This window comes from Labeo rohita, chromosome 24 (assembly GCF_022985175.1).
Source record: "Labeo rohita strain BAU-BD-2019 chromosome 24, IGBB_LRoh.1.0, whole genome shotgun sequence".
Taxonomy (NCBI): domain Eukaryota; kingdom Metazoa; phylum Chordata; class Actinopteri; order Cypriniformes; family Cyprinidae; genus Labeo; species Labeo rohita.
The window spans coordinates 20,082,440-20,110,420 of NC_066892.1; the positions used below are offsets into that span (position 1 = coordinate 20,082,440).

A 27,981-nucleotide genomic window follows, 5' to 3' on the forward strand; every position below is an offset into this window, starting at 1 on the left:
GTGGTCTTGCTTACTCATGGTTCAGCCAGACAGAGGTTATGGGAAAGAAAGAGGACAGAGAGGGAGGGAGACAGGAGGAGACACAGTCCTCTCATCTCAACGAAGTTTATCTTAAGCTGGTTGGATCTGTACTCGAGCTTCGGCTGTTTAGATTTCCCATGCTTAGACTATGAGTGGTCACCCAGATTGGTGTGTTTAACATATCAGTCTGAGATCTACCACTATGAGAAGCATAACATTTCCTCGGGGGTTTTATGGGATTGCCAGTGTAGTACACCAAAATAATGTGGTTTGCATTTAATTTGGCTTTTTACATTGCAGGACTCAAATGAAGTGAAAGTGTTCAGTAATATGTTCAGTCATTTTATTTTCATTGTGGCTCATGTTGTTTCAAAACAGCATGACTTTATTGCGACATTGGAAATATGTGCCTCTATATACATTTCGGCAAAACTGAAACTGAGTTTCCAGCTGAAATGAACAATAGAGGCAGAAAACTCTTACAGCTTTTATTCCTTTTCATACAAAGTATGATTTACAGGTACAAAGTTTTACATGCAGAACATTATGTTATGACTTCAAAACAATATTCATTTAAGTAAGTTTGCATGGTAACTCACGTGATACAGCGTAGCACCTAAGTGACGAAGAGCTCCGGTACGAACCCTGTAAATCCATGGTTCGACAAAACAGCTCAAATCCGCATATGAAAGTTAAAATAGCACGGCTGCACCAACAAATGTGTTTTTATATCACTTTTGCATTTGTTAACACTATCGTGTTGGTTCAGGGTTGGGTTTTGTGTAGAGAATATTTCCAATATCCAACAAGATTAATCTTTAGCGACACTCCCTGGATATTTGAATTCCGAACAGCCGTAATATGTAACTCAAGCAGCATAATAAAAACGCAGCAAAATGTACCAGTACCAACATAATAAAAACGTGCCACGGTCATGTTTTGAACATGTTTTAGTGCCATTCTCTGGACATTTCACTTTGAAGTTGCCGCAAAACGTGCAGTGAGGTACGTAATTACAGTGTTGTAGAAATGTATATAGAGGCAAGTATTTTCATCAGCCTGGGTTACACAAATTGAGACATGTTGAAGAATGCTCACTGCTTATTTTTCCAGCTAAAATTCAGACTGTTACTCAAACAAAGCCATCTTATGATTTTTAAAGACTTCATAGAAGTTACTCATGTTAAAAAAAGTGACAGTAAAGATGTTTGTAATGTTACAAAATAATGTATTTCAACTAAATGCTGTTCTTTTGGAATTTCTATTTGTAAAGTCCTGAAAAAAGAAATGGATTACAGTTTCCACAAAAATATTAAGCAGCATAATTGTTTTCAACATTGTTGATAATAAGAAATGTTTCTTAAACAGAAAATCAGCTTAGTAAAGTGATTTCTGAAGAATCATATGACACTGAAGTCTGGAGGACTAGAAAATACAACCTTTTGTCAAAAACATAATACTAAATTAAATTAAAAAAAAAAAAAAAAATTATATAAAATTATAAAATAATACTAATTTGTCACCCAAGACCACAAAACCAGTCATAATGGTCAATTTTTTGAAATTGAGATTTATGCGCCATCTGAAAGCTGGAAAATATGCTTTTCATTGATGTATGATTTGTTAAAATAGGACAATATTTGGTAGAAATACAACTATTAGAAAATCTGGAATCTAAGGGTGCAAAAAAATCTAAATATTGAGAAAATCACCTTTAAAATTGTCCAAATTAAATTCTTGGCAATGCATTTTACTAATCAAAAATTAGGTTTTGATATATTTACAGTAGAAAATGTACAAAATATCTTCATGGAACATGATCTTTACTTTCTAATGATTTTTGACATGAAAGAAAAATTTATAATTTTGACCCATACAATGTATTGTTGGCTACTGCTACAAATATACCTGTGCTACTTAAGACTGAGATTGATTAAATTTTGGCATGAACTCACTTTCATGATAATATAATTGCATAATTTTTGGTGAAAGTGTCAGACAGGGATAAGTTTTTGTAATCAAGAGCAGGATCTAAGTCATTGCAATGGACACTGTAGCCATTGAAAGAAGAGAATTACGAGTGGGATTAGATTAATGAGCACTGCTCATTAACTCTTAATCCTCTCTGATTAAAAAGTGAGACACTCTTAATCCAGAACTGCCCGAACTGAACAGGACAGTCTAGCAGAACTCACTGTGCCAGCAAGTTCCTGAAGAGACAGTTTTTTTTTAAAAAAAAAGGATAATTTACCTAAAAATAAAAATTCTGCTCATGTTCTTATTTTAAAGTCATTCTAAACCTGTATGGTTTTCTTTATTCTGTGGAACATAAAAAATATGTTTAGCAGAATGTCTGCATGCAGGGTTGCCAGGTTTTCACAAAAAAACCCTGCCTAATTTCTACTCAACACTAGCTCAATCATGTTTCAGTTGGAGGGGTCCCCTGATAAAATATGCGTTTCGGTGTATAAATTACATGTTCTTTGGCAGGGTTGCCCTAGTAAAATTCGTATTCCAGAGGATAAATCTTATTGGGGTCGCTTAAAGAGATAGTTCACCCAAAAATAAAAATTTGATGTTTATCTGCTTACCCCCAGGGCATCCAAGATGTAGGTGACTTTGTTTCTTCAGTAGAACACAAACGAAGATTTTTAACTCAAACCATTGCAGTCTGTTAGTCATATAATGGCAGTCAATGGCTACCAAATCTTAGAGAGTAAAAAAAAACATATACAGACAAAACCAAATGAAACCCTGCGACTTGTGACGATATCCTGATGTCCTAAGACACGAAAGATAGGTTTGTGCTAGAAACTGAACAGTATTTATCTAATTTTTTACCTTTGATTCACCGCTATGTCCTACTGTCCTGAGCACTACTGTGCTGCTGCAGCTGCTTCCTCCATCTCTCTGACTTCTTGCTCTGAGTATTCTGGTTCAAATAAATACGGTTGGGCAAAACAATTCATGTTGTCTGATGATATATAAAAATCGTCTTCCATTGCGATGACCTGTACTTCTAAATATCTTTAGATCTTCACAGTGCCAGTGAACACGTCTTCAATCTCTGTGCACTTTGTAAACAATGAGTGTCACGCGGCAGATGCTGTGCATGCGCTCAGGACAGTAGGACATAGCGGTGAATCAGAGGTAAAAAATTAAATAAATACTGTTCAGTTTCTCACACAAACGGATCGTTTCGTGTCTTAGGACATCAGAATATCGTCACGAGTCGCAGGGTTTAATTTGGTTTTGTTTGTGTATGTTTTTTTTACTCTCAAAGATTTGGTAACTTCGTTTGTGTTCCACTGAAGAAACAAAGTCACCCACATCTTGGATGCCCTGGGGGTAAGCAGATAAACATCAAATTTTCATTTTTGGGTGAACTATCCCTTCAACCCGCGGACATGAAAGACAACCCTCGGAAACAGCATTAAAGTAGCCTAATTCTGTGGGAAAACCGCAGACTTGGCAACAGTGTCTACTTGTGCTTTTTATATTTTTATGCATGGAAAAGAGCAGCATTAACGTTTTTCAAAACGTCTTGTTTTGTGCTTCATAGAAGAAAGAAAGAAATTCAGCCCTATTAGGGTGAATATATGATTAAAAAAAAAAAAAAAACTAAATTGGCCCTAAATTGTCCAGCAACCAAGCAAAAATTATTTTTTTAAAAATAGGAATTTAGTTTTAGTTTTATTTTTTACAAAAGACTGAAAGTAGACAGTGCGACATGGACACTATTTGCTCGTCCCAGATTTATTGTAACCAAATTACTCTCTTAAATGAGGTATTTTGTGCTTGGAAGCCACTTCATTAATCTCGGACCAGCAGACTATTATTCCTTCAGACAGATGGAGTGCTCTGTTTGTGAAAAACTGAATTCATGTGGGCAGAAGTTGATCCACAGGTCACCGACCAGCTCAGCTAATGAAAAGTGCCTGAGTGCTTTAACTTAATGGCAAATGGAATCTGGTAATTGTTCACCGTTTGGCAGGAAGAATCGAAAAGGGGAGGGAGAGAATGAAAGCAGAGGTTTATCATTCTTCATTGTGAGATATTCTAGTCTCCTAAAGCATTCAGGGAGCGTTAATGTCAGGAGAGGGAGTAGCACTTAGATACTTTTCTTTACTTCAGGAATTTTCCAGAATCCTTTCCACTGAGTTCATAGACTCGCCACTGCGGCTGAGAAAAATGGCTTACAGGACTCAGTCGCCAGTAACCAGAACCTGATTCCTTTAAAATCTGGAGGAGAAAGGAAGAGAGACACTTTCAACAATTGCCACCTTAGGCAAACTTTGAATTAGATCACTGATTATATGACTTCCTTTATGCTGTGGAGCATAAAAGGAGATGTTTGGCAGAATGTCTGCTTATTCTTTCCTCGCATGGAAAAGAGCTGCATGAACATTCTCAAAACATGTCTTGTGTTCCACTGAAAAAAAAAGTTTGGAATTCAGGAGGATGAATATGTGATATAAACACTGTAATTTTTCTGTGAATCTGAAGCTTGTATTCTATTATTACGCTTTGCTTTGATCTTAGAACCTGAGATGGAGAGACCCTTTTAACAATGCCCACCTTAGACAAACTTTGAATTAGGTTACAAACTAGGCAAGAACCAACAAGTTGAGTGTGTTTACACAAGTATATTGACATTTGAGTTGGTTTGTGTTGATTCATGGTGTAGCTCTACACAGTTTAGATGTCACAAAGTGTCTTGGTTGATATGAGTCTGAAAAAGAGCTAAAGACAGAGGTGGGAGGAGAAGACCTCCATTTTACACACCTGGTTTTGTTGTTGTTACTGTTTATCTCCCTCTGAGCTGAATTCATGCCCTGAGGCTCGTCACGCACGAAGACTGCAGACGTTTTGTGCTGAGGGTTGTTGTTGCTGCAGAACCTTACACTTTGTGGCTGACATACACACTAACAGATATGTTGTCACCGATTGTCTTAAGTTGCTCCTCATGAGTACGTCCAAGTGTCCCTAAGGCGCCCATCAGAGATAACTCTCCTAAGCAGAAATCAATAAAAACGTGGGCAACTGTGTTTAAATTCTCATTCATTAGATAGAGACCTCTGGGAGTTTGTCTGAGTGGTTGATAAAGCTTTTGAAGATGTTGATTCCAGCAGGGGAGGAAATGCTCTTGACTGCAGTATTAAAAAAAGAAAGTGGTGTTGAAAGGATAGTTCATTCCAAAAATACACTCATGGAGTAACTAAAAATTCAGTCTGTTCCTCATGTGTTATACAGTTGAAGTCAAAACTTGACATACACCTTGCAGAATCTGCAAAAATGTTCAGATTCATAGTTGATAGTCCCTGTTTTGTCCTGAACAGTTAAACTGCCTGCTGTTGTTCAGAAAAATCCTTCAGGTCCCACGAATTCTTTGGTTTTTCACAATTTTTGTGTATTTGAACCCTTTCCAACAATGACTGTATGATTTTGAGATCCATCTTTTCACACTGAGGATAACCGAGGGACAACCGATATGCAACTATTACAAATGCTCACTGATACTTCATAAGGAAAAACGATGCATTAAGAGCCAGGGGTGTAAACTTTTGAACAGAATGATGTGTACTTTTGTATTATTATTATTTTGCCTAAATATCATATTTTTTCATTTAGTACTGCCCTTCAGAAGTTACAGAAAATACTTACGTGTTTCCCAGAAGACAAAATAAGTTAAATTTACCCTGATCTTCAAATTCAAAAAGTTTTCACCCCCAGCTCTTAATGCATTGTTTTTCCTTCTGGAGCATCAGTAGGCATTTGAACCTTCTGTAATAGTTGCATATGAGTCTCTCAGTTGTCGTCAGTGTGAAAAGATGGATCTTAAAATCATACAGTCATTGTTGGAAAGGGTTTAAATACACAAAATGGTGAAAAAACAAAGAATTTGAAGGACCTAAAAGATTTTTCTGAACAACAGCAGGCAGTTTAACTGTTCAGGACAAACAAGGGACTCATGAACAACTATCACTAAATGAAAAAACAGCTGTGGATCATTCAGGTAACAACACAGTATTAAGAATCAAGGGGATGTAAACTTCTGAACGGGGTATTTTTTATAAATATAAATTATAAAATTATTTTCTCTTGTGGACTATATGTAAACGTCTTTTATAGAAGAAATATCTTATTCAGGTCAGTACTAAATAAAAATATAATGCATTTTGTATGATCCCTGCTATTTTAGTAAAAGAATTAACATTTTGCAGATTCTGCAAGGTGTATGTAAACTTTTGACCTCAACTGTATATTTATGGTGCTTTTTTGTCATTTTCGGACCTTGACAGCACCAGGCCTCATCCACTTTCATTGCAGAAAAAGGACATGACATTCTTTCAAAAAAAAAGTAAAAAGTTGAGTATATACTAAATAATGACAAAAATGTTTATTTTTGGATAAAATACTACTTTAATAACCTGTTGCCTCTCTAACATATTCCATGTTTCTTCAAAAGCAATTAATTTGGAGAAGCAAGTTGTGTGGTTTAACCTCTTTTCAATCCAGACACACATATTCATTCCTTATCATGATCATGTGTTTTTCTGTTTTCAAAAGGAGGCTAATTGTTACAAACACTACAAACTACAATTTTACTATTATTTATATTTTTGTAATTTTTTATTTAGCTTTGTTTTGTTTTTAATAAATAATATTAAAATAATATTATTTTTAAATAATTTTAGTTTTTCAACTTAAATTTGTTTATATCAGTCAGTTGCAGCATTTGTAATTATATTTATAAAACTGCACACAATCTCACCACAAAAAAGAGTCTGAGAAAAGATGTGCTGTGCACAATGACACAGATGTTCATTCCCAGACCATGCTAGAAAAGGACTGGACCATTTTTTCAGTTTTCTTAACTCATAACAAGAAGTTATTTTATCTTTGTTTTCACTGGATTCGCAGTAGCAGGGATATACTAAAATTGTTCTTTCCTTCCATTGTGACTATTCCTGGATGGGAATCCAGTCTTTGGCTCCCAGCTGTGACTCTAGGGCCTGTTATTTAAAGTAACACAATGGTGGAATTCCTGTGAAAGTTCATTGGTTGCATCATTATTTACAATGCAAGTTAAAGTGACCAAGATGGATCTGCCGATAACTGATAAATGCCTGATATTCTGTACTATTTTGCCAAAGGAAATATGAAGTTTTTGGCTGGTTGTTTAAAAAGTCGCACTTAAAATGTATAAATTTTATGTTGAAAATAATAAATGTCATTTGGTTTGATAATTTGCATCTAATGCGATGACATTCAAGTGTAGCCTAATTCTACAAATATTTTATGGGTTCACTACCTTCCAATGGCATTACAGCCAAGTCACCAAGCATTTTCTTACTAATCAAATAATCTCTCATAAAGTCACTTCTCCTTCAGTTTGCAGCAGTTTAATTGGAGATCTAGTGTCTCTGCCCCAGTTTCCACAGAGCCCTTATGAGACTATGAGCTCTGACAGTTTTGAGGCCCACACATGCAGCGCTGACAGAAAATCGTAACTTTGAATTGTAATCTGGTGCAGTGGATGGACTGTTCCTCAGATTCCTCCAGTGCTTGTCATCTCCTTTTTGTTCTGTTGCTGTTTCCTCTGTCTTTGCCTTTTCTTTAGCCTTTTTCACTCATTCTGTTTTATTTGTGGTTGCCGTTTTTCTTGTTTGTCTGTCTCTACAGTTTTCTCCACCTCCTTTTATTTCTTTCTTTCCTTCTATCCCTTGCTTTTTCTTGCCCTCTTCTCTCCGAACAGGTTGTGAGCTGGTTTTCTCAGAGCTGATTAAAAGTAGCGTCTCTGTTTGAAGTCTATTCAGCAAGCTGTGTGTGGTTGCTTATTAGGGTCAGCCAAGAGGGTTAGACACACACACACACACACACACCTAATGAACACCGTCTCCTAAAGAGACTCCTTGTTTTTAAGAAAAGAGTGGTTAAGCAAGGATGAAAAGATGAAGGGATTTCCTGAAATGTTGGCACTGAGTGTGGGTTGTGTGCGCACACTCGTTCTTTTCCTCTTTCTTCTTCTGTCTTCGCTCCATTCTGACGCACCATCTAATGGCTAGACAAGCACCTGGTATAGAGAGACCGGTGAAATAGAAACAAGAGGAAATGGAGCGAGAAAAAGGGAAGGTTTTAAAGGTGAGAGGCAAAGCACTGTATGCATGCAGTGAATTTCAACAGCCATGGAAAAGTTTTAGAATTTACTTTGAGTTTATCAAAATGTTATAATGTTATAAAAGTTATAAATGTTATAATTAGACAGCAAATCTGACCTGAAATAAAGCAGTTTTTGTTGGAGATGTAGCGGTTATGCACCAGCCATGTTGAGCCTTGGTGCTCATGTGGGAGATTAAGGTTTGAATCTGGTTTTCTTTTCATCCCAATCCTTTTCCCTTCCTAATGAATTTCCCTTTAACTCTTCCCTGCCAGCATTTTAAAGGGGTCCTTGATTATGATTTCATTTTTTTAACTTTAGTTAGTGTGTATAATGTTGCTGATTGAGCATAAACAACATCAACAACGCTCAAGTTCAATGGGAGATATTTTCTTTTACAGAATTCGCTTCTTAAAGTCATAGTTAACTCGAAAATGAAAATTAGCCCATGATTTCCTCACCCTCAAGCCATCCTAGATGTATATTACTTCCTTCTTTCAGACGAATCCAATCGGAGATATATTAAAAATTGTTCTGGCTCTTCCAAGCTTTATAATGTCAGTGGGTGGGTGATTCTCTTCATCAGTCCAAAACAAGTCTAATAAAGCGTATGCATCCAAAATAAAAAGTGCTTCACATGGATCCCGGGGCTGAATAAAGGCCTCCTGTAGCGAATCAATCCATATTTAAAACGTAATAATCCGTTTTCTCGACGTCGTACACGGAAGCCATTCCAGACGGATGACGTAAGATTTATGCATAGCGCATGTGCCTGTGATTTTCGCGAAAACCAACGTTTGTTTGCAGGAGCAAAGGAAGCAAATTTTCCTTACTTTAGCAAAGGAAAACCAGTCTCCTCCTGGCTTATATCAAAATAAGAGTCGTGCTTGCTTAGGTTCTGCTTGATCCTCTTCAGTAATATTCTCTGGGTCTGATTCAGACATAAATTGATAAGGCAATATTGAGTAGAAATTCAGCTCAATAATGGCTGCGACAGTAAAATTTTCTTTCCAAAACGGCAGCATCATTTCTTTTGAAACAAAAACATGCGTTAGCAAAGTGAAGTTATTATAAACCTTTAAAAGATGCTCACTTTAAGTGCACTTATGTAGCGTTTTATTTCAATATTATGTTTTCTGCATTTACAGCTTTTTAAAAATATACTTAGATTTAAGATTTAAGGCACATTCAACACAACACAGGATGTGCTGACAAGCACCTGTTGGACTTGGCTGGGCTGAAAGATGATGCAGCGTCAGTGCAATCCGTATAATGATGATTAGTGGTTTAAAGATGGTACCTGATGTTGATTGGCGAGTTTTATGGCTGGCCTGAGGGTGATTTGTCTGGCCGCAGTTGCCCAGCACTTTGATTTACTGAAGAACCAAGCATGAGCTGATATACGACATAAGACAGCGTGTAGATTCATGCTGTTATAAATCAAGATGTGCTCATCTAAAACTCTCCAACATCCATTGAGCCAGTGACTGAAACATCAACAACTGTCTCCATAAAAGGTACTAAAAGATGTGTGTTTGGGTGATCACATGAGGAATCTTTACTTGTTGAGACAGATATTGTTTTGCTGACCGAGTTTGACTGTGTGTGTGTTTTTCTCATGCCATTAAGTAATTAGGGGTACTTAGTCTACAGGGCAGATTTCTGCAATTGGCAGAGGCTTGTGTGTTTATTAAACTATGAGTCAGTCATTTTTTTGGTCTGTGTTTCTTTAGTTTTTAAACGTCATTTTATTATGATTTAATATGCACTATTAGTTTCCTAGAAGCAAACACAGGGGCTTTTGTTGCCTGTCATTTTGTGCTTCTCAGAAAAGCAGAAATTGTTTGGATGAGTGTGTTCAGGAAATCTGAAAACAGTCAATATTTTTGTAATTCCATTTGGCGTTACCTTTAAATCACCGAAAATGTTATGTGTTAAACCATATTTTAGACTGCTCGGAAATCCTAAGACTGTGTAGGTTTGACTGAAACCATATACACAGCTGTAACTTTACATACCAGCTAATAGCAGATGCTAAAGTCACATCTAATACTTCTCCTTTTTATACTTTCTCTAAATTATAGCATGTATAGCTTACACACTAGCTTACACTACCATTTAAAGGTAGGGTAGGCAATTTCGGAGGAGCTAGCAGCAGCAAGCTAGTTTTGAAAGCATAAGATCCCACCCTCCCTGTAAATCACTCTCCAAAGCCATGCCTCCTCCAAAACACATGGAAACCTACAGGCAGATCAGAGGCTAACCAGCAACACGATGAGAGACAGCATTGGTGGAGGGTTGATATTACAGTAATAATGCCATCCATTCTCCCTCGGTCTGCAATAGTGTAATGGAACACACTGACGTATCGTGTCTGCGCAAACAGTGTGCATGGAGGTATGCAAAAACGTGTGTTGACAGGCAGGTAGGACAGCCTATCATAGCTCTTGGACTGAGGGATATGATTGGATGAACATTTATGTTCCTACACTTTTTAGAGACAATATAGATACCTAGCTGTTTTCTATTTTAATATATTCTTGTGATGGCAAAGCTAAATTTTCAGCAGCCATAAATTCCGTTTTCATACACAACATCCACTAAAATGCTCATTTGTGTAAAACGCGATGATAATAAGTATATTGTAATAATGGTTCCTTCATGTCTACTGTTGTCTAGTATGTGTGCAGAGTGTAGAGAAGTTAGTTTCTCATTTTAGGTTCACTAGTCAGTAACTGCCTCTGTGCATATTAGAATTTGATAAACGTCCCCATAATCAGACTCAGGAAATGGAATGAGTTCGGCCATTATGATATCATCAGTCAGACAGCCAGACCAATCATCTCGTCTCATCTGACTCTGAATTCCTTCAGGCTCACGGAGAGACAGAGGATCATGGAATGTTGAGCATAATTAAAGGAAAAACTCAAAATTGCAGAGTTATAGTTAATCTGAGGGCCTTCCTGGACAGACGATCAGATCTCATCATAAGAAAAGCTGTCATTGTCTGTTTTTTGTTTCTCTTTTTCTGTCAGCTCTTGAACTTTTATAGCCTGTAGGTAAGTGATATTTTAGAGCATGCTCAATGGCTGGGAATGCTGGAAATAATCATTGCAGTTCATCTGAATTTGTGTCCATGTGAATTAGATGTAAGTGTTTTAACCCGGCGTTTAGTGCGAGTTTGAACAGCCCTCATTTCCTGACATCACAGGCTGGTACTCCTCCATTTCCTTGGGTGTCTGGATTTAAAGTATGGCTGTATATTAAAGAAACTCCGTCCTCTTCACCACTTTTTCTGTATCGCACTCTCTTTCATCATGTTTTACATGTTGTGCTCCGACTCACTCATTTGCACACACACACAGATATGCGACTCTAATTAACTTTAGCTGTTCTGTTGGGGTCAGTAGGTTAAATAAACTATCTTAGTCATTATTATTGAGATCTCTGCTAATAAGATAAAGTGTGCAGTCATTTTAAATTTTTCTTTCCATGCATAAAATGCATTAAGCAAACAAACAATGCAAACAACACATTAACGTAATCAGAAATGACTGTAAATGTACAGTTGAGGTTGTTTACATGCACTTTTCTGCAAAATAAGAGGGATCATGCAAAATGCATGTTATTTTTTTAGTACATATACGTTTACATATAGTCCACAGCAGAAAATAATAGTTTATAAAAATTACCCCATTCAAAAGTTTACATACGCCTGATTCTTAATACTCTGAATGATCCACAGATGTGTTTTTTTGTTTAGTGATAGTTGTTCTTGAGTCCCTTGTTTGTCCTGAACAGTTAAACTGCCCGCTGTTCTTTAGAAAAATCCTTTAGGTCCCACAAATTTTTGTGTATTTAAACCCTTTTCTATCAATGACTGTATGATTTTGAGATCCATATTTTCACACTAAGGACAACTGAGGGCCTCATATGCAACTATTACAGAAGGTTCAAATGCTCACAGATGTTTCAGACAGAAACACAATGCATTAAGAGCATTAAGAGGGGTGAAAACTTTTGAAGAGAATGAAGATGTGTACATTTTTCTTATTTTGATTAAATATCATTCATATATATACACTCTCAGAAAAAAAGGTACAGTTCTGTCGCTGGGGCGGTACCCTAAGGTGCAAAAGTGAAAAGGTACATCTTTGTACTTTACCTACCCTTAAACAGTACATATTAGCACCTTAAAGGTGCATTTTAGTACTTTGAAAGTACATATTGGTACCTTAAAGATACATATTGGTACTTTAAAGGTACATATTAATATTTTAAAAGTACATATTTGTACCTTTTCACTTTGTACCTTAGGGTAGCATCAGTAAGCATTTGAGCATTCTGTAATAGTTGCATATGAATCCCACAGTTGTCTTCAGTGTGAAAAGATGGATCTCAAAATCATGGTCATTGTTGGAAAGGGTTCAAATAAACAAAAATGCTGAAAAACCGAAGAATTTGTGGGACCTGAAGGATTTTTCTGAACAACATGAGTCCCTTGTTTGTTCAGGACAAACAAGGGACTCATGAGCAACTATTATTATACAAAAAAATAAAAAAATAAATAGTTGTGGATCATTCAGGTAACAACTCAGTATTAACAATCAAGCGTATGCAAACTTCTGAACAGGGTCATTTTTATGACTTCAGCTATTATTTTATTTTCTTATTAACATCCTTTATGTGAAATATCTTTTTCAGGTCAGTAATAAATAAAAAATAACATGTATTTTGTATGATCCCTCTTATTCTGGTTAAATAAGTAACATTTTGCAGATTCTGCAAAGTTTATGTAAACTCATGCCCACAACTATATTGATTATAATAAAAAAACTGTTACCATTTCTTAGAATGATTTCTGAAGGATCATGTGAAACTGAAGACTGGAGTAATGGCTGTTTGCAATTCAGCTTTGCCATCCCACCAATAAATTACATTTGAAAATGTATTAAAACATACAAAAATGTAATAATGTAATATTATAAAATAAATATAGTATTATTAAATGTAATAATATTTCCACAGTATTGCTGCTTTTACTGCGTTTTTGATCAAAGCATAAGAGGTTTCTTTCAAAAACATTAAAAACCTTACTGACCACAAACTTGTGAACAGTCATTTATGTGATTATGATTTAATAGATTGGTAATGATTATATAAATGTAAAAATGATTACAATGAAAATACTTTAAAAAGCTACTGTATACCTTTAATTATATACCAGGCTTACAATACACATATTACATGTTTTAAATGTTAATATTAAAGAAATAATAATAAGAATAATGAATACAATTCCATTTATTAAATAGTCTTTTTTCATCAAATAGTCATTTTCATACTTTTTTAAAACCTCTATTCAACAGTTTAGGGTAAGAAAGAAAAAAATAGCTCTAACAGGTTTAAATCTTCATTATAATAACATTTAAATTGCATAGGCTTTCATTACAGCGCTAACCACTTTGCTATTTTCTTTATATAGACTACAGTACAAGTATTGACTGTAAGTTAAGGAGAATTAATTTGCATACATATTGTGTTCATCCACAGACATACCAACAGGGCTGTCAGATCACCAACAGAATCCAAAGAACTAAACATATTGTGTGCATTAGACAGCCCTCTGCCTGTTTGCTCTCAGCTCTTTTTGTACTTGTTCTACCACAGCGACACCCTCCAGCTACAAAGCAAATATTTTTCCAAGCTCTCTGGGTCTATAGTGTTTATAGGTGAGTTCTCTGTAGTGTGGGGTGTGTTTTTTGAATTATGATGTGAAGGAAGGTGTGTTAGAGAGTGAGAGTTAATGATTGTTGTCATTGGTGTATGTTTACAGGTTTGTTTTTATCAGCAGATATATATTTATATAAGCTCTCTTGCTGTCAAGTTTATACTTTTAAACTCGCATATTAATTTTTCATGAGACCCCATGATTTATTTTACAGTATATAGTGAGAATAAATTGGATAGTCTGTTTTAACAAGTATGTTCAACAAGCCAGTTTGTGTATTTATACCATACACTAAAAGTATGAGCATTTCATTTATTTCTTTATTTACATATGGAATATGGTCTTTTTCTATTTTATTATATTATATTTGCTTTTCTTTGTACTGTAGCTGACAACAAACTCTTTTCATTGTGTGTGCTGTGTTTGCAGAAGCACATGAGCTTACCATATACAAGCGTCTCTTGACATCCACATGACTTTGTATCCGGGCCTAAGAGTGTGTGTGTTTGTTTTAGTATGTGCATGAGCGTTTGGGGGCAGGGCTGAGTGTGTCAGCGTCTGCTGAGTGTTCTAAGTTTTGCAGATAACCAAGGACAGTTATGTCTTTTCCACTATTTACCATTCGCCTTTCAATACCTCTTCACTCCTCCTTTCGGTTCGTCTGCCAATGGCTGAGTTGAACACGCACACCCTCAAATTCACACAAACATACATAAACTACATAAACACTCCAGACATGTGCTCCGTTCCAAAACTTTGTCAGCTGGCTGTGTAGGCAGCATGGTTAAGGAATGCTCAAGATGAAGGCTTGATATCTTTATAATGCTGCATCCTAAGCTACCTCATTTTAGAAAATTCTAAAGCACCATTGCAATCCCACAATGCATTTCGACAAACTCAAATTCATATCCACCTTCTTCTTCAACATGCAAGTAAACAAAACAAGCTGTTTTGTACAGCTAGCTGGATGTAGATGAGACCGGAAGCCAGACCCACATTTACTTGAAAAATGGTGAATAGAACTGAGAAACACTGATCCAAAAAGTTGTTCAGTGGCGTTAGAAATGTGTTATTTTATCCAGTGTTTGTGCCAAGTGTTTTATGCTTCAAGTGTCATGCTATTAGCTTAGCATCACATGTATCTTTCACAGCAAAAGCAATGCCAGAAAGCACTGCAAAAAACTCACATTCATTCAGTAATGAAAAATATTGATAGAAATCATTAAATGTATTAAGGAATGTATTTTTTTAGAGTATTGTTTGAGGCACTGAAATTTATTTTATTGTTTTTTTTTTTTTTTTACTAAAACACCAAAACCAAAAATTGTCCCAGATAGCACACATACGTCTGCAAGATGTCTGTTAAAGATCATTTGATCTGGAAAGCATCTGCTGTGTAACATGTCAGTTTTACATACATTCTAAGTCATAAACATCTTAAAGACATCTAACAGACATCTATTTGACATCTGATAGAAAACGTTCTATAGACGTATTGCAGATGAAAAAACACTCTAAAAGATACATCTCCCAGATGTAAATGCAGATATCAAATAGACGTCTCTGTGATGTATATGTGCTATCAGGAGTTCAATTAGCCTACATTAATAAATAAATAAATATATTTATTCCAGATAGCACACGTACGTGTGCAAGATGTCTGTTAAAGATCACTTGATCTGGAAAGCATCTGCTGTGTACAAACATCTGACAGATGTCTTTCAGATATCTGTTTTACATGCATTCTAACTCATAAACATCTTAAAGACATCTAATAGACGTCTTTTTGACATCTGATAGGTAACATCCTATAGACTTCTTGCAGAAGAGCAAACACTCTAAAAAATATGTCTTCCAGATGTAAAAGCAGACATCAAATAGACGTCTCCATGATGTATGTGTGCTATCAGGGGTGGATTTTGATTTGGGTAACTGGGAAAATTAACTTAATATACTGTTCAAAATATCAAGTTTACAAGAGATAAACCACTCGTAGTAAAGTTATTTATTTATTTATTTTGCCAATGAACCACCTGTTGATACTTAACAAATTTTACATATAGCTACTGTAGAATCATTTTTTGGTGATGGTGAAGTGCGCCCAGACTGCTGACATGTTTACCAGTTATAACTTTTCCATTTTGTGTGTATAAAATAGATGCTGACACAATCTAAATGTATAATCAAATAAGTGTTTCTTTCCATTACTATTTTAGCAGAAAATGCATTTTTATTTGTATTTTAGGTTGTTAAAATTTTGGGGCATCGCTAGTATTGTGCTTTTATTTTAGCAACATGCTAACAAACAATTATTTTAAATTAGTTTCAGCTTGAGTCTCATGCTGCTTGTGCAGCACATGGGGATACTGCCTATGTAAAGCAATCCAAATTGCTTAATTATGATGTTGTATGACAGTTAGGATGCTTTTTTAGAAGATAGCTGTCTATGTAGTCAGTATGCAAAGCGCATTAGGTTTTGGGAGAGATCTGTTGTGTGTTTTGGAGAAGTTTTGTTGTACTCACTTAAGACCTCACTGAAGACTGAAACCTGGCTCTGGTTCTAACAGCAAACCGAGGGATTTTGAGAGGAAGCTCTAAATTCACAGACGCACACACACACATGCGGCCCTCAAGTTTGTGTCGCAGGGGGCTCCATAGCAGGAAGTCCTCCACATGTTTTGCTTTAGCTTAAGGGATTCTCTCTCTCACTCACTTCACTCTTCATCAGTGGCTCTTTCTTTCCCTCTGTCACACATCTCCTTTTCTTTTCTTCTCTAAGTTCTCCATTCCCCTCTCCAATGAGGTGATCCAGGCTCGAGGGAGTGCCAAGAGAGTTACAAAAACCGCATTCATGGCGACACACAATCGAAAACACACACACACGCTCACACAACACGTCCTGTCTAAACAATGCTCCTTGGCTGAGTCTGGGGGAGTGATTTGAGTTGGTGTAAAGGGACAGCACAGGAAGTGTCAGCGAGAGAGAGAGTTGGAGGGTTTGAAGAACAGGAGCAGCCCTACAGTGAGGAAAAAAACTTTCCCTGCCGCAGCAGCAGGCGGAGTGGGTCTCAATCTCTCTTGCTTCCTTGTTCACGCTTCGGTTGTTGTTTGGATGTATGATCCTGGACAGGGCAAATAGGGTGAGTAACACAACCTCTCTATTTCTCTTTCCTCAAACTTAAAGAGCTGTAAAGGGATATTAGAAACATTGCTCAGTCCCACTTCTCCTCTGTAGCACATTAAAAATCTTTTTCCCCCCCTAACTTTTATTGAGACATGTTTAGAGCGTAATTAAAACACAAATGCCGACTACACAGCCAAACCTCTGCGTCCTTAGTGCAGTATCCATTACTTTTACAATTCAGCAAGTTTATAGTCTTCCTCCCCTTGCGTTTATTCATTCCGGTTGATAGTCTACAATGTTTCTCATATTTTATCATCGCATATAAGTGAAGGATGTGGAGGCATTTGTGCATAGTGAGGGGCTCTGGCATGTTTTGGGAAACAGTTGACATGCATCACAGTAATTGGTCATCATAGTCAAATCTTTTTGTGGATCCTTTTTGGACCTAATAGAACTGTTTAGGTGTGAAACTTTTTAGGAACTATGTGCCTCCGTTTCTTTCTCCTTCAGAAAGCAAAGTTAAGTTTTGACCAAACATGGCAATATTGCGGTTTTGGTGTTTACTTGGAAAGTAACGACTCATCTCTCATCAAGCTCTCTATCTATCATTGTGCAACCACAGAACTGTGGTTTTACAGCGTGCACACAAATATACAAACATATTGTTTGTGACAATGCGTTCCCGTTGAGTATTCCCTCTTACCACCCTGTTGGCGTTCCACTGTAACCCGTGAGTGGCCTTCATGATTATTTACACTTCTTTCCGTAGATTTGTAAACATGTATTATGACCATCTCATTAGATCCGGCTCCACGGCTGTCAGTTGCAAATTATTCGGATGCCGTTGACTTTATTTATAATCAAGTGAAATCTAAACTCATTGGTTTCAGAGTTACGTCGGCAGCCAGAATTCCTCTGTGTTGTGACAACTTTTCCGAGTTTCTCCCTCCATGCTGTTTAAGTAGATTTGCATCTGGAGGTCTTGGGCCGCATCCCATGTGTGTCTGGAAGGAATATCAAAGCTTTTCTCTCAAGGTTGTTTGTCCAGAGATGCTGGATATAAATTTGAGTGCGATTCAGTAGTGCTGATAGCTGGAATTTTAGTTTTATGATGAAGAAGCTTCTGGATCTGAGTTTGAGCATGTGTGTGTTTCTCAGGATTCAGAAGCCAGGGAATGAGGCCAGAGTAACAGAGTCTTAACTGTTGGGCAGAGGATGTTACTTATTCAGCACTTCTGAGTTTTTTTTTGTCTTTGAAGCAGGGAGTCTTTTTCAGCCAGGAGTTCTTATGCTCATTTTACTAGCAGGTAATTTCATTTTGTATGTTCCACCCCAGCAATCTTGTTCTAAAGTGGTATAAGTACCAAGTTCTGTCATGAAACTCTAGATGCGCAGGTGGTTCTAACTCAATATGATATGATCACATAACTATTCACATTGCGCAGCTGACTGTTTTTTTTTTTTTGCATCATCAGCCAATGAATTTGCTGCTCAACATTCAATTATTCAACTAGTGCTTGCTGTAGCAGTTGCATGCAGTGCACTTCAGAAACCCTCCACCTTCCCCAGCTCCACCTTGTAGATCTGTTATGGGGTGATTTCATGTATATTATATATCCGGGGTTATTTCATATTAAATGTGCAGTAGCGGTATTTCGTACATGCTCACAATCAGTATGTCTGCAGATGTATTGGCAGTAGCAAGTCTCGGTACTTGCTTTGCTGAAGCAGCACTGTAGCAAATCTATTCCACCAACACATTTTCCAAACACATTAACATTGCCATGTATATTACCATGACAGAACTTATCATTATGTTGACATTATAGTTGTTGTTTACCCTTAAAGGCACAATATGTAAGATTTTTTAAAGTTTAAAATATCCAAAAACACTAGAACAGTGTTATATATTTTGCTGACTTGTGTACTTACATTATAAGGAATGTTTAAATCCAGAGAAATTTTAACTAGTGTAATGGCCTGTGTCATTGCCAATTACGTCAAACACCCTTGATATTGTGGTTTTATTTTGTAAAAAACATGGAAACCCCAAAAAACTTCAATATTTCATGCATTTTAGACAGGTGAGACAGGTGACGAACGCACAGAGTAGCATTATAACAGAACTTTCAACATAATCAAATGTATCTAGTGCTACTGATAAAACACCGCTGCATTTTCATACATACTAGGGCTGCAAGATAAATCGCATGCGATTACCATGCGCATCTAGTCAGTAAAGCCGGTTCTGTGATTAGCAGTAAATCTCCATCTCGTGCATTCAGCTGGAGTAGCAATTAATACACAGAGCTGTAGATCTACTAACTAGATGCGCATGGCAATCACATGCGATTTATCGTGCAGCCGTACTACATACACATGACTGGAAGAAGTGGAAACGGTCGACTGTGGCATAATAAAAGCTCCACTGCTTTCGAGCCATGTATTGCACTCGTCCTTCATTAGCAATCACTCCAGCGTCCTCGTTGCGCTTCCACGACTTTCAGCCCCACCCTGCTTCATACTACGTCTTTAATACATTAGCTCATCCATGGACATGAGTTCTGTCCGAGTCCCAATGGATTGCATTGGCTGTGGGGATGAAGACGACAACTCGTGATTCCACACTCAATCACGGCGTCATCAAACTATGCCTTTTTCTTCTTCTTTGTTTGTTTTGAATTTGCGTCCTTTAGCGACATATTGTGTCTTTAATGCCAAAAGGTTAAGTTACCTACCTTTAGTTTTTTAAACTCATCAAGTTGTTTGATTTGTGGGTCCACTAGGGGATTATGGGATTGTATTGTATTGCATAAAATGTGCATAAAAATCTATTTGCTTGCTTGAATGAATGTTTTATATAGTAAGGAAACTTGGAATGGAAACAAGTTTATAAATTCCTAGATGCTCATTAAAAAAAGTGTGTGCTGTGTGACTAAATATTTTGCATCTATTTCCTTGGTTTTGTTGTCTTGAACACTAGGATGGAAACTTTTTTCTGCAGTCCAATTTTTAACATAAATTAAATTGAAAAGCAACTTGGATGTGAATGGAGCTATTGTAGCAGCCTGGTAAACTTTTATGGACTGATAAAAACTCATGCATACAGACTCAAATAAGCTGCCCAGTGGCCAGCCAGACAGATTAGAACTGATGGATTTTTTGCCAACTTTTGCTTTTTTGTGTACAATTTTGTGTTATACAGGCTGTCAGAAACGGAAACCTATGCCATTATAGTATGCTACTGATACTAACACTTTTTGTTGTAATGACCTGCAATATACACTGTTAGATGCTGTTTGTGGAATAAAATGCAATGTCGAAATCTTGTGATGGCTTTTGATAGAGCCATTTTATCCTGCATTGTCCAGTCCTTTCCAGGAATGCGTCTCACTGTGTTCCCACCCAAATTTTCTTGCAGAACATTCAGCAGTCTTTGAGAATAAGAAAATAAGAGGCAAGACAATGATGTCATAGCAAAAATCACCGAACCATCTGCGAGAGCCAGATGAAACAGCTGCCTCAATGAGATGGTCTTAACCTTTTACTCTCAGCAGAGTGCTTATTTTCCTTACGCCTTTGCTCTTCGATTCGGCACACGATATCAGCGTGTTTCCTCTGTTCTTGAGCTCTGAACGACTACACCTGTAGTACCATCTCAGAGGAGTCTTCATCCATCAGTTCTCCATTAAATATTAATCCCGTTTGAGAGCACATGCCCCTTTTATACGAGCCAGGCTGAGAGATATGAACTAATCGCTAATTGAATCGCCCTCATTTAACAAACTTCCTCAAAGGTTCCTCGACACTTATCTAATCCTGCTCTGTTTCAAAATGGAAAAGTACTACTTTCTAGTCTTGCAGTAAAAAGACAAATCTTTTTCTCTTTGATCAAAACCCTGCAAGTGTTTAGACTTTAACAAACGCGTGTAAGGGTAACTGAAGTCTTTAGAGAATTTGTAGTGTTTAGAAGAGGCTCCACTGTATAACTCCACAAGTTACTCTTTGAAATGGAAACTGTTTACATAGGAAGACACTCACTTGGATAGAAACTGCGTAAAGCTATCTTCTCTTAGAATTCATCATTTTTGCTTCAGAAAGCCATATTTTTAGGTGCAGTTTCTGTTCCACTATCGTCTCAAAACAAAATAGCAAAAATACTAATTGTTTTCACACAGGTTTTCAAACACTCCCCATTGGCTGTACAAACAGTAACCCTACCCAAAGCTCACGCTATTGGTTGAGCTGTTGCCATGCTGGGCAGGTCGGAATTCTCAAACAAACAGTAATGTTTTTGTTGCGCCACTGTTTACACTTTTCAGTGGTCAGCCTACAAATGACGAACTTTCAGTTGTTTCTGCATATTAAGTAAGGATTTTAACACCAAAATATTGAATAAGTTCAGAAATGAATAGCATTGTGCAAAATAAGTCTTGCTAATCAGTAATTTGCCCCTGTAATTGTAATTTGTGTGAACATAAATAAAAGAGGTGATTTACTTCCAGTAGTGGTTATTTTAGCTGGAGTTTTGCAAAAATGTAGACAGAGGTGTTTTTCCCAATAAGCCTATTTTAAAAAGTATTACATACCTAAGCTTTAAATAAAGCTTTCTTTTACCGTTTCTTGTCTCACTTAAGGAAGGCGGGAAAGTGACAGCTCACCATTGCTATTACCTCACGGCATGGTGAGGAATGAGGCTTCCCACAACTTACATAAGCCTGACCTGCTGGCTTGCTTGGCCTGTGTAGGGGTTTTTAAGGCCATTTTTTTTTTATAGTTTGCCACATAAAGAAGGGAATGTTGGATGAATGGATGGCCTTTGTTTTTGCTCTTTTATGATCTGAATGCAGGGCCCAGACTGGTGATCTTACATCAGCCGTCCATGGTTTGTCTGTATGCCTTGCTGTGAGACTGATTATTCTGTGAAGTAAAACTCAATTCCCTGTCGTGACATGGAATATCAAAAGTTTAAAGGCAAATCCTAAGAGACTGGAGTTATGTATCTGCTTATTTGTTCAGTGTAACGGCTTACATAAATATAAATTACTGCGGTTGCTCGTTAGCTTGCGCTGGCAAAAACACATAGGGGATAATGTACAGACGGCTTGATCCCAATGTGATGTGGTAGAATAAATACATGGACATTAAATATTGATTTGAGTTATTACTTTTGGTGAGATTAGAGAATATGAAGTCACACAAGAAAAATGAAACTAGCACAGCTATGTTGGAAATTGGTTGCCATGGGCAGTCAGTTATACAGTTTAGCAGTCATTATACAAAAATAACCGACTGCATAATACTGTGATTGACCAATCAGAATAGAGTATTTCAGGGCGCCGTATAATAAGTACTTAAATGGCCACACGAGGATCTTAAGCACTGATTAGTCATAGCTGAATCAACACAGTAGTTTTCAAAATGGGGCATTCAGGGTTGCTGAGGGGTCTGTGGAAAATCTGAGAAAAAAATTAGAAAATGTATTTTGCAAGTAAAATTAGGTTTTTCTTGTAATTCTTTTTACTTGCTTGATCACTAGTTAGCACTATTTTGTGATGTTGCTTTATTTGATAAAATTACTTATGAAATGAGCTATATACATATCTAACACAAAGTTAACTTGAGACAAAGTAAATGCTTTTCAGATAATATTTAAGTGGTTTATTTTTACTTATACTGACAAATGAATAACCTTACAATTTAATTTTTTAGACAAGTTGTCTTTATAATATCAAGTATTAAAAAGAAACATGGAGTCAGCATTTTTTTTCAAAGCATCAAAGCACAGTCTTCTGAGACTCAAGAAATCAGCCATGTGCCCTCAACTATGCACCGATCACATCCCCACAGGTAGTAATGCATGGGGAAGCCTGTACTATTTTCCTCAGATTAGCCTGTAACCCACAGGCACCCTATTGCCATGGGAACCACTGAGGCAATCAAGAGCAGATCACCTACAAATGGCACCAAGCCTGAAAAGAGAGGCTGCGGATATTTCACTGACACCAGACCGGAGGCTGATATTGCTGCAGTCCAAAACAGATTTGACAAAAACTTTGACACATAACTCATCCTGCACCGTTTGTGCTGCAAACATGAATGATGCCTTAAAACATGCATCTTGCTGAGTTAGAGGTGTGCTATAACTTTTATGTGATTGGACAGGAATTTGGCCTGGTGAATGATGGAATAGTGGAAAAATTCTATAGATTTACTTGGAAGAAGTGAGCCAAGCCATGTCTACAGGCTAGTATATTAAACCTGGATAGGTATTAAACCTGGACCTTTTTGACTTGTGCAACCACCTAGCAAGCCATCCACAGCACACTAACATCACGGCAGTAGGTTTTGCATATAGCCTACTAGCAGGGTTGCCAGGTCTGCGTAAAAAAAGCAGCCTGATTGACATGTTCCCGGGGGCAGGGTTTATGTAAATATCTGGGTTTATAATGTAAATAATATAAATATATAATAAACTGCCAAAAAATTTAAAAGACAATATCTCTGTTTGAACTGAACTTTCAGCCTTGCAACTTTGCAGATATTGTTTATGCTCAAACAGCAACATTACACACTAACTAAAGTTAAAAAAAGTGAAATCACAATCAACCACCCCTTTAAAGCATGAAAAAAAAATATGAATGAAAATCAGAACGTATTTCATTTCAACCACGGTTTAGGTCTAATTAAGTTTATCTACTCTTCGATCTGATTTGTCTGACAAAATGGTGGATTTGGCATTATGATTGGTCAGATCGCCTGTCAATCAAACTGCGAAGGGTCAATTGGTACTCAAAACAAGTACTACTTCCACTTTGATCGAAATTGCATTCCTAGAGGATGGGGAATTTTGCTTCAACTAAATGTCTAAAAAAACAAAAGTATAAAAGTAGACCAGTTCTGTGGGAAAACCGCAGACTTGGCAACACTGTAAGGTAGCAATGCTCATGTTCTTCCTTAAATTTAATACAGTACACGACCATTCAAATATATATATAAATATGATTTTAGTTATTTCGAAAGTCCTAATAGCCTACAACAGCAAAACCCACAACAATGCTGAGACAAATATAGTAAACAATAGGATAAAAATGAATTATTTCCATGTTTTTCATGTTCTCCCGCAGTCTCCCATACAAATGCACACAGAGAAGCGTGTTGTCAGTGCCGTTCTGACAATTTTATTTGTAATACAGTTTAGGAACTGAAAAGCTACATGACATTTCTCAACAGCGAGGTAAAAATGGCGCTGTTTTGAAGCAGATAAACTTCATGAAGAGTTTCGCTATTAGTAGTGATGCAGACTTCACACAAGCTTAATCTCTCTCTCTCTCTAACTTAATTAATAACTAGTCTGCTATCAATGGCTCAAGCCTTCATTACTAGGTGTAATAAGATGATGTTTTAGAATTAGCAGCAGAGGCACTGGAGGAGATGCGAATAAAAATAATCCTATACACAAAAGCTTTTTAATTACAGAAACATGTCAAATGTCTTTAAGTATAAGACTTGAACGATGTCTTGAGGTGTGGTAACCATAGTATAAGAGGAATAATTGACTCCGGTAAATTGAGTTATTGGAAAATAATGTACCACTTCGAGTGTGCATTATTTTCTAATAATTTAATGGCCCGTTGTCAATTATACCTTAGTTATATATATTATTATATTATATTATATTATATTATATTATATTATATTATATTATATTATATTATATTATGTTATATTATATTATATTGGACCAAAATGTTCTTGAAATCATTCCTTGTCTCGTCTAAGGAAACACAAAAAAAGTCAGTTATTCCATAATTTCTGAGGATTTATGAAACATCATATAATCCCTTAGAGTGCCCCCACTTTCATCTTATAATTACAGATTCATCAGCCATGTGCTCTTTTCATCCCAGCTGGACACGAGTGTGTGTGTGAGAGAGAGTGTAAGTGTTGAGTAGTTAATTATGTTTGGTCTTTAGTAAGTCTTTGGGTATTAAACTTGGCTAATCTTAATAAAAATGGATGAAATCCCTCTAACTGCTAACAGTCAGGACCTTTATTCACGCTTTTATGTCACCTCACTTTGTCTCTGTCCCGTTCTTTTTTCCTCATTTATCTGCGCTAACCATATGCTAATGACGCCTTATCTTTTTCCGCTTTATAATCAGCTGTTAGCACGAATGTACAAAATTGCGCTGCACGGATTGGTCTTAATTCAACAGATGAATTTTTTATGTGTGTGTCGAGGGCAATTTCACTGGAAAAGGCTTACTGGCTGCAAGGAAGGATATGATTTTCCATAAGGCCTATTTGGCTGTGGTTACATGATTATTCGTTTTCATTCGACTGGAATGTGTCTGAGGCATAAATATGTTTGCAGGCAGCTGAATGAACTAGGTGAAACTTGACATGCAGGAACAGATTAATGCATCTGGCCGGCTATCAGATGCTGAAGCGAAGAATCCCAAATTCACTTTAAAGTAACATCTTTGTTATCTTCGTGACCTCTGGTCTCTCTCATTCTGTGCCAGAGCTTCTGATACATTTGATAAGCGAGTCTAGCTAGATGGAGTGGAAAAAAGAAATAGTTGAAAGGTACTTTGGGTTTGTTTATCCAGTGATGAAACCTCCTCCTCTGAAAATATAACAGATTTGAGTTACGGACAGACCAAAAAAATACAGGGATGCTTAATATTTTGGTACCAGAAATGCAGTTCTGCTGGATACCTGTTGTAAGGCTAGAATGACAATAAAGTATTTAAACTCAAACTTGATATTCGTTCATGATATTGATATTGTCTAATTATTTTTGCAAAGATTTGGTCTAATTACTTTAAGTTCATTCTCATTCATTTAAAATAGTATAATACAGTTGAGCTCAAAAGTTTACACCCCCGTTTCAGAAACATTAAAAATGTTAATTATTTTACCAAAATAAAAGGGATTATACAGAATGCATGTTATTGCTTATTTAGTACTGACCTGAATAAGACATTTCACATAAAAGATGTTTACAAAGAGTCCACAAGAGAAAATCATAGTTGAATTTATAAAAATAACCCGATTCAAAAGTTTACATCCCCTTAATGTTTTTTGTCTAGTGAGAGTTGTTCATGAGTCCCTTGTTTGTCCTGGACAGTTAAACTGGCCCCTGTTCTTCAGAAAAAATCCTTCAGGTCCCACAAATTCTTTGGTTTTCCAGCATTTTTGTGTATTTGAACCCTTTACAGCAATGACTGTATGATTTTGAGATCCATCTGGTCACACTGAGGACAACTGAGGGACTCTTATGCAACTATTTCAGAAGGTTTAAATGCTCACTCATGCTCCAGAAGGAAAAACCATGTTGAGCTGGGGGGTGAAACCTTTTGAACAGAATGGAGATGTGTACATTTTTCTCATTTTGCCTAAATATCATATATTTCATTTAGTACTGCCCTTTAGAGGCTACAGAAGATAGTTACATGTTTCCCGGAAGACAAAATAAGTTAAATTTACCCTGATCTTCAAATTTAAAAAGTTTTCACCCCCTGGCTCTTAATGCATCATGTTTCCTTCTGGAGCATCAGTGAGCATTTGAAACTTATGTAATAGTTGCATATGAGTCCCTCAGTTGTCTTCAGTTTGAAAAGATGGATCTCAAAATCATACAGTCATTGTTGGAAAGGGTTCAAATACACAAAAATGCTCGAAAGCCAAAGAATTTGTGGGACCTGAAGCATTTTTCTCTTGTGGACTATATGCAAACGTCTTTTATGTAAAATATTAGGTCAGTATTTAATAAACAATAAAATGCATTTTGTATGATCCCTCTTATTTCGGTAAAATAATTAACATTTTTAATGATTCTGAATGTGGGATGTAAACTTTTGCCCCCAACTGTGTATAAATTGAGTAAATATAATACATTTTAATAAATTTAGTAGAATGTAATTGTTTTAATGTTAACTTCATTATAGTATACAACTTCAAAACCAGAAAATAATACATGCTACTAAATAACTGTATATGTTCAAAATAAATACAATCAATAATATATTCATTGGTGATCTGCCAATACTGTTTTTTTTATTTGTAATTGGAACCTTGGTCATGACATATGAAGGAGAAAAAAATGTAGACACATTTTCTATCTTAACTCTAAAAGCACTATTTTCTTTTCCATCTGTTGTTCTTCAGATTTTCAGGTAGAGTCTTATAATGTGTTTTGATTTGATGCTGACAGGGGGATGATGGGGAAAAGTGTCAGTATAAGGCAGAACATCTTTCCCACACCTCTCTGCTGTCCACCCCATTCTTTTACACACGCTGCATTTGTCATTTTTCACACTGAGAGCTTTTCCTGGCAGCTGCTGCATGCGCTGAGTGGAAATGCATCTTTACCTCTCCTCCTTCCTGTCTGTTATTCCTCTACTTCTGTGGTATGAAATGGATGGAAGCAAATGTTTTCGAGATTGATGATGAAGCACATCAGCAGGAGCAAACAGATGCTTTAAAGAGAAAAAAACTGCGCTTGCAGTGTTCGTTTTGTTAAGAAACGAATAGAAATAGAGAAACACATTAATGCATATATTCACAAAAACCTTTCAAACATGCTTATTTATCAACCATTCAGATCTCTTCCAGACAAGTCACTGTGAAATTGGCTTCAGGGTCTGGGTGAGTCCCTGAGGTCTTCCGACATTTCAGTCTTAGGGTCACGCAATATTCCGAATGTGGTTTGAATGGAAGGAAAAGGGAAAGCCTCAGGAAAATGTAAACAATGGAAGTAGCAGCGGGACACACAGCAAGTCCTCCACCCCGTTCCCTGCCTGTTCCTCGGATGTTTTTCCTGCATTCCACCAATAGTCCCCATTCCAAATAGAAGTTTACCTCCCATCTTCCTCTTCCAAATTCAGAATTCAGCTGAGACTTTTAGCTCAGCAGTGGACAAACAACAATTTGGCA

The 27,981-nt window shown here is 36.6% G+C and overlaps 1 protein-coding gene across 8 annotated transcripts in view; it reads left to right on the plus strand.

Moving 5' to 3' along the window:
• si:ch211-285f17.1 (sickle tail protein homolog) overlaps window positions 1-27,981 on the plus strand; it is a 156,493-nt gene that overhangs the window by 51,884 nt on the left and 76,628 nt on the right. Inside the window, exon 1 of one of the 8 annotated variants that reach the window (XM_051098853.1) lies at window positions 16,755-17,053. The exons of the other annotated variants lie outside the window; for them this stretch is intronic. The gene's annotated coding sequence lies outside the window, so the exon portion shown is untranslated. Of the gene's footprint in view, window positions 1-16,754; window positions 17,054-27,981 lie in introns of those variants that run through there. 8 annotated transcript variants of the gene reach the window in all.